The sequence below is a fragment of the Lactuca saligna genome, chromosome 1 (genome assembly GCF_052625555.1).
Source record: "Lactuca saligna cultivar CGN05327 chromosome 1, ASM5262555v1, whole genome shotgun sequence".
NCBI lineage: Eukaryota > Viridiplantae > Streptophyta > Magnoliopsida > Asterales > Asteraceae > Lactuca > Lactuca saligna.
In genome coordinates, this window is record NC_136417.1 from 69,575,736 (window position 1) to 69,584,334 (window position 8,599).

Sequence of the window (8,599 nt, forward strand, 5' to 3'; positions counted from 1 at the left end):
ATGTTTGCCCCCAAGAAAAACTAATTTTTTTTTAAGTTAAAATTCATCACAATATCACATTAGACAGTCCATTTTGAACTCAGCCATTATTCCAAGTCCTCAATGCACATATTTGGGTCTAAGGTTCCTAAAAACTTCCCAATCCTAAATACTCATAATCCTTATGAATCTTCACCCCTTGGTTTATATGACACTCATTTTTGCAACCCACTGAATCCATCCTCATAAATCTTTCTTAACCTCAAAGTATTTTTGATTAAGCTACCCTAGCACAAATAATATCTAGAATAAATTAGAGCTTTGATACCATAATGGAGCTCTTCGAATTCATTTCTTCTTTGATATTTTCTCTTTGATCTCTTTGAATTCACACCTTCTTGTTTGATTTATGGTATCTTTGATTTTTGAATCTTCAGAATTTTTGATCTTTTGATCTTCATACTTTGATAGCTCCAAAATTCTTACAACTTTTTTTGTAACTTTCTCTTTTTTTATATGTCTCACTTTTTTCGCTCAAATCTTACATGCTTAAGCAAGGTAGCATAACTTAAACCTTTATTAGTTAGATGTATTAGTCTAAGTGCAATGACTACATAAGCTTTCCTGGATAGATTTCAGGTACACGCTACAAAACTTATTATGCAGTATAAACTACCAGATTATCTTTCATATGTCATGAATTTTCACTAAAACTTGGGAAACCATAAATATACTATAACATATGTTGGCTCAATTAAACATTTGAGCTCGCATTGGATCATCCACGCAACACTAGCAACATAAGTTTTTAATATCACTAAATTTAATTTTTAGATTATTATTTCAAATCTATTAGAAATTTTTTAAATTTTCTTACAATTTTTAATTTAAATTCATTTTTAGACCCCTACCCCAGACTTATTTCATATAATGCTCTCATTGTATGCATAAAACTATAAAAACAATAAAAAGGGAGAAAAAGGAACAGACTCCCCTAGGGTAGTAGTGGTGAGATCGATTTCTTGAACGCGTGTGGAAAATCCAAACACCTTGAATATGTAATTCAAACTTGGACTTCGTTGATATTCGTGAATGTATCGAAGATGTGAATCAGAAACTTGCATCTTCAAAAAGTGTGGTGATAAAATCTTCAATGCAAATCATCTTAATGTGGGAAAGTGTACGCCACATGTGTAAGAAAGCGTAGAGTGAAATGCCATATTTAACCACTCACGACATGATTATTGAAACTCACGATGTGAGTATGATACAAGCTGATCTTGAAAATGTGATGGCATCGAGATCATGATGTGAGAAGTAATGCCTCATGTCGTGAAAACTGGGTCTTGGCAGAATAAAGATTTGCAACAATTCTACTTTTTCAGATAACGTGCAATTGATCTCTTAATGAATTAAGACTCTTCTAAGACCCTTATTTTTATGAAACCCTCTTTTTTTATCTAATCTCTCTACGCACATGAAATTCACCCCACACTTATCAAAAAATATGGGCGTCGATACCTTTCTCTAAAACACACAGCTTCTCTTGTTTTTTCTTATCTCTTTTTTTGTTTTTCTTATATCAATACTCTAATAATTTTGCGACCAAAACAATCATTTGGTGGAACGTAGAAAACGACCATCACACAATTCCGTTACAAGTTTTAAAAAAATTAAAACTAACAAAATAAAACACACCAATATAACTAAGAAAAGAAAATGAATAAAAATAAATAGGATTAATATATGTAATCATCTCCATCATCTCTCGCTCCACTGGTCCTGACTCCATCTCCCTGTTACAACCAAAGCTCCTCCCAAGTCAGAATAAAAGGATAATGAGGAGGCATGGTGCGTGTTCTCTCCATGTGAAAATGAGAAAATAAGACATACATGGCTTCGTTATGATAATTCACCCCACCGCGAAGATTATCCAACCAAGTACCAACTCGACTTTGAAACGGGCCAGTTGGTACCCTAACCTCAAATAGTTGAGGTGGTTGTTGTTGTTGGCCCTTTCACCCCATGCTCTCACATTCCTTCACCCCCTTGGTCTCGGTTGCTCTTCGGATTGACCAATTTTCTCCCATCATTGTCAGCAGGAATACTCCATTATGAACCCATATTAATAATGACATGCATGGATTCCTAATAACCCAAAGATAAATTGTCTCTATCCTTACATGTCAAGGTATGAGTTAAACGAGACGTAAAAAGAACATAAGACCTCTCCAATCGAGTGACAAAATGTCCACCCACTATGAGGCTCCCGGCTTGTGATGTTACCGCCCTGCTTCCCAAATAGCTAGCAAGATGGTATGGGATATTGCAGCAAACGGTCGGAGCAATAATAGACCATAAAAAATAAGTTGAGACTTGTAACCTTGTATACATGCTTCTTATGGTTGAAGGAGAAAGTAAGCAAGCGATGAAGGAGTCGGTGAATAGGAGACTGGATGTGGCTCTCTTGCGAGACACCCGAATGGAATGCCCTGTTCGCAATTGTGGACCAAAAATTAAAACCATTCACCCCATAAGATAATATCGTGTAGCCTCCCTCAAAAAGTTGTCAAAAAATGGAGACCATGTTTCATATTGCTCATAAATACCCATCCTCCAAGAAAATTCCACAAGACTGCACTCCCGATATTTTCTCCCAAGGCGAAAAACGGATGCTCGTGCAAAGTAAGGATCCACCACGACATCTTCATCAAAACATAATTCCTTAAACACCTACTCGCTAATAGAAAATAAGTTCATCTACCCATTACAAGTGAAATAAAACCCATCCCCAGTAAATGTCTTCGTTAAATACGGGGTCATCCTTGCCATGATTTTGATTTCGTCTAATTTGGCCCAATCAATTTGTGTTGAAATGGAGAATTACTTGTTGTATAACCATCCCATATTATTTTTGAAGTTTGTCACCACACTTTGAGCCATGTTGATTGGAAGTTGATATAATGGGTGAAGGTCAAACACATCTCCATGGAATTGCTGATTGGTTCTCCTTGATGCCATTTTCGAAATTGAAGAGGAAACATGAAATCGAGAGGAATTGGAAGAAAATCAATGCAAAAGCAAAGTCAAAATTGAGTGTGGGTCAAGTTCGTCTTTCGTTCATGCGAGTGGTAAAAAGTGGAAGTCAAATGTTTGAAAGTTGTGTTTAAAACTGGTCCCACCTCCACCCGGGTGCTTTTTTATAGCTCACGTCGAGAGGTTTAAACCTCACGTCATGAGTTTTAAAATGAGTGAATATTATCGGGAAAATTAATTTACCACGTCCTGGTGTGAAGAATTTTTTTACCAAAAACATTAAATTTCTTTTAAAAAATCAACCACTTTTAAAATTAAACCCCATACTTGATTTTCTACTTATCTTTAAAAAGTAAGATGACTATAATGATGACTTATCCTAAAAATTAAATGAAAAATGAAAAAAAAAAAAAAAAAAAAAAAAAAAAAAAAAAAAAACTAAACGAAAAATGAAAATCGCAAACCAAGCTTGCGTAGCCTCCCGAGAAGCGCTTCTTTTTATGGAGTCTTAAGGCGGACTCTGTGTCACCCTACGTGGTATTGGCAGGAGGTACGATCTCCATTTGTAAATTTTGTTCCTTCCATCTTTTCTTGTAAGCTTGCACCCTTCTTAAATAGGCTTTTGTAGAATTCTCCTTCTTATTTTTATTATTGTCATCCTCGTGTTTCTGCTTCAACCCTTTATTCTTCACAGCAAGTTCAGGTTCTCCTTTTTCTTTTTGTAGCTTCTGAGCTTCAATATCCACCTTATCCGAAGTCGACTTTCTCAAGTATTGTGTAATTTATTCTTCCTCATCCTCACTTGAGAAAATATTTTCTTCACTTTCTTCACTTACTAGAGACTTTGGAGTTTTAAAGGCGAAAACATTAAAGACCATTAGAATTGAAGCTCTTGGCTTGGTACGCTTTACTTGTACTCTTGTTTGACTTTCTTCTTCCATCAATTTTTCTAACTCCTCAAGCTTGTCTTCCTCGTCCATATAGAATACTTCATTTTTAACAATATTATTCTTGAATACATCTTCAACTCCAAAAGTCATCTCCTTGTTTCCTACTAGTAAGGTAAGCTTTGAATCGTGAATATCCACCAAGGCTCGCGCGGTATTAATTAATGGGCACCCAAGGATTATTGGGACATTTTCATTTTCCTTCATGTCTAGCACCACAAATTCGTTTGGAAAATTAAATTTTACAACTTTTACCTATATTTCCTTAATTATGCATCGAGGATGAGTCACCAAACGATTAGCGATATGAATTGTCATCCTCGTGACTTCAATTCTAGAAGGATGATCTTTTGGTAAAACAAATAACACATTAAGTTTATACTAGCTCCAGAATCGGCTAAAGCATATGTCTTCGTGTTATTTCCAAATTCACATGGAAGTGTAAGGCGTATAGGATCTCCCATTTTCTTTGGTATTCCCTCCATAATAACCATGGAACTTTTTTTACTAAGAACTACCTTGGAAGTCTTCTCTAATTGTTGGCGAGTGTCGAGTAAATCTTGAAGAAATTTTGCATATTTGGGAACTTTGGCTAAGGATTCAATAAATGGAGTATTGATTAGAATACCCTTTACGTTTGCATAAACTTTTATGTTCTTGTTCCAAAGGATGTACTATGGATCAAGAAGGAAACGGTAAAGGAGGTTGATAAGCTTAAGCACCAGAAAGATTTTTCTGCCCAAACTAAGCCCACGTCGTGAGGGTTGAATCCTCACGTCGTGAGGTTAGTATTTCAGCAACAATTTTATCTTTGATTTTCGTCTAATTTGGCTATGATTCAGGTTGGTTTGTTTTTTCTTCAAAGGCCTCCAAGAACTCAAAAATAGTGCCTTTTTCAGTGGTTATGGCCATTACATGTGGTTGTGGTTTATTATCGGGAATTTTAGGAGGTAACCGTTCACTAACTAATGTAGTTAATTGCCCGAGTTGAGTCTCAATTTTTTTAATGGAGGTTTGATGATTTCTCATGGTGACATCAGCTGCATCGTCATGTTTTTCAGAAGCTTCCATGAATCTATGAAGCATTGACTGTAAGTCCACTTTTTTCTCGAGTTATGGTTGTTCCTTTTGGTAAAAGCCATGGCCGGTTTGCCTATATTTTTCTTCTTTTTGTTTCTTTTATTCCTCAAACGACAACCATTCCTTCTTTGGCTTTCTCCAATCTTCATCATAGCGGTCTCCACTAGAGTAGCAAAATTGAGGTTTCCTATAGCCGTTTTCGTCCAAGTGGAAATCTTTTGTCAAATGCGGTCCATTGCAATTTTTACAACGCACGCGTATTGCGTGTATGGATTGTTCCATCTTTGTCATTCTACGATCCATGTTGCTCAACATTGCCAAAACAGCTGCCATGTCTTCCGAAGCACCATTTTTGATTCCCCTTTCTCCATCATTATGACGGTTGTGGTACTCCCGTGAATGCTTTGAAAATTCTTTGATTAGTTCCTTAATTTCAATGGGATTCTTCTTTGTTCCTTGAGAATCAAGGAGTTATCGTGTCTTTATGTTCTCCCCATGGTAGAAGATTGATTCTTCTTGTTGCTCGTTTAGATCATTTTGGAAACAATTTCTTATTAACCCTTTGTATCGCTCACATGCCTCGTATAAAGATTCTCCTACTTGTTGCTCGAAATTAGATATAGCTTTCTTAAGTTTAGCAACCTTCGATGTTGGGCAAAATTGTTGGAGGAATTCTTCATGCACCTGTGCCCAAGTGGTGATTTTGCCTGGTGGAAGTGCCTTCAACCAATCTATTTCTACTCCTTTAAAGGTAACCGGAAGCATTCTCAACAACGACGTCTCTCCTGGTACATTCAGAATATTGAAGTAATTAGCGATGTCATTGACTTCATCGAGGTGTTTGTATGCATCTTCATGATCTTTTTTGGAAATGGAATATCCTTTAGCACGAAAAGGATGTGTCCCTTAAGCTCGAAGGTAGCAGTTGCGGGAATTGCGGGTTGCACAAGTCCTGGACCGGTTCCTCTCCTATACTTTTCTTGTATGACTCCATCGTCATGTTATCAATGGCCGTCATGTTTTTCTTGGGTTTGCTTTCGAGTTCACTACTTTTGTCTGTTACTGTTTCGGGCTCATAACCAGCTTCCTTTTTTGTTAGGAGTTCTCTCAAATCTCTCGAATGTGCTTTCGTTTTTCGGGATGTTGCTTGATCCTCATACGTTCTTGTCCTTCTTTTTATGAAAAGCTTACTCTGGATCTTCAAGTGGTGGTGTCAATGGTGTGTTTGATCCGCGGGTCATACACTACTGAAACAAAAAAAATGTAAAAACGAACTAAAACTAAATAAAAAGACCTACTGGTGTGGTAACTAGTGCCACCTCGTGGTATAGCAGATAAACTAAAGCAGAAAGCAAAAACGAAATAAGATTTGAGATATCAGATCTCACGTCGTGAGCTTTAAGTGCTCACATCGTGAGTTCAGTATTTCAAAAAAAATTAACTAATTCTAAATAGTAACTTTTTGTAGGGTTTAACCCCACAAAAAAGACCGATTAACCTAAATCAATTAAATTAATAATTGAAATAGTCGTTCCCCAGTAACGGCGCCAAAACGTTGATGAGTAAAATTATACCTACTAATTTTAACCAACTATTTTACTAACTATTACGTCTAAGGCAGTGGACCTGATCGCGAATAGTATAGCACGAACAGTCAGGTATCGAACACATGGAACGAATTTAGTATACTAAAGTAACTACTAAAAGATTAATCTAAAAGCAAACAATAATTAAAAAGGGATTTTATCTGATTTTTCAAGTTCAGAAAAACTTAAACACTCAACTAAAAATTGTTTTAATCAATATATTAAAAACATTTTTGTTTAGTTTCGAATCCAACTTTTTCCTATGGTTAGTTACTATTTATGGATTGGTTACCAATTGTTATGTAATTAGCTATTTTGGTCCAATAAAATAATATTTTCAACAATTCATGTACTAGTATGTATGGTCATGCACAAGCAAACACTAAATTAGTTATTAATTGTAATTGAGTAGTGTAAGATTTATCCAAGGCAATTAAGAAAACACAATTATGCTCTTCATCACAGATAAGTTTGTTACTTTTGTTACTAAGCCTAGATGTGGTCACTCCTAGCTCTAGAAATTTAATAGTCACTAAATTACTTGGTAAACAAGTTAATGTAATTTAATCGTCACTAAGCTACACTAAACTTGAATTTAAGTAAGGGAAGTGTTTATGGGTTGGACATCTGGAGAAAAGTATCGCATAAAGGGAATCCAGTTGTTCATTCTGGATGACCATGTACGGATGGTCGACCACGTGAGGCCTCTTTGACGAAGGTGGTCCATGCAGGGAAACTAGAGAAAAGCCTCTTAAGTGAGGGAATCTACTTGTGACCATTTATCAGAATGCTATCATACAATATATGTTTAGTTATATGTGGTCGAATGTAAGGAATATGTGACTTATTACTTGAATTTTATGTGTTATTCTTTGTATTGCATATGATTTGTATAACGGGTGAGTGTTATGATTACTCACTAAGTCTTAGGCTTACGGTTGCTACTTTATGTCTTTAGTTGCAAGTCCTTCAGGTTTGAAGGGAAAGGAGTTGGCATGATTAGGATATCAGGTTATTCTTAGAAGGGCATGATGTCTAGTTTATCTACTCTATGTTATGATATGGTTTTCAAACACGATTTAGCTTTCGTATTTACCACAATTTTATCAATGTAACATGAAAAGATAACTTTATGACTTAATGATGATTCTGAATAAAACCTTTCGAAAAAACCTACAATCTAATTTTCAAAACAAATTATGTTTGATTTGTAGGATGTTACATTAATCTCTAAGTCTTTCAATTCTGAATGCAACATAGCATTATGATTATGCAGATGCTAAAGATTTTAGGTTTATCAAGTTAAAGCTAGAATCAACGTTCTTCTCAAATCATAGGCTGAAAATTTGATAAACATCATGGTGTCACTATAACACTTATATTCCCGATTGAATTAATGGAAGACTTATGGAGGTCAAAGATAAGATTTTTGGGGGGAAACTTATGCCATGACGTGGTATATTAATGGCCACTACGTGTCATTGTTATTTAAAAGAAGCACCGTACCCGACTGAGCACCACAATGTGACAAGGTGATGGTCACGTCGTGGTTGTTAATGTAGCCCAAGCCTAAGATTTTAGGGTTTCTCCCATATTTAAAGGCATTAACTCCAGAGGTAGGGCATCCTCTTCAGCCTTCATCACTCCCTAAAGCCCTTATTTAAACCCTAGCTTGTTTGTGTTCATCTTGAAGCTTATCATGGTGTTCTATGGTCTTGAAGAAGGGAGAAATGTGCTCTAAGTGCAAGGATTCATCAAGAAAAGTTCTTCTAGCCTTCTAATGCATAGCTTGGACCTCTGTAAGTCCATAAGTTCTTATCTTTTTGACCAACTCTTCTAGATCTAGGCTTTTTAGCATGTTTCTTCATGTTTGTGTTGTATGGAGGGGATGGATCCTATAAAGTTGGTAACTTTATGGATCCTTGAGATCTCAATGTGGTCATATGTTCTAGATATGAAGTATTATGAAGT

General features: G+C 35.9%; 1 non-coding gene across 1 annotated transcript; it reads left to right on the forward strand.

The window, feature by feature from the left end:
• The first annotated feature begins 5,571 nt into the window (after positions 1–5,571).
• Positions 5,572–5,678, forward strand: LOC145027995 (small nucleolar RNA R71). Its single transcript, XR_013675754.1, has one exon. It is a non-coding gene; the product is annotated as a small nucleolar RNA R71 (small nucleolar RNA).
• Positions 5,679–8,599: the final 2,921 nt, after the last annotated feature.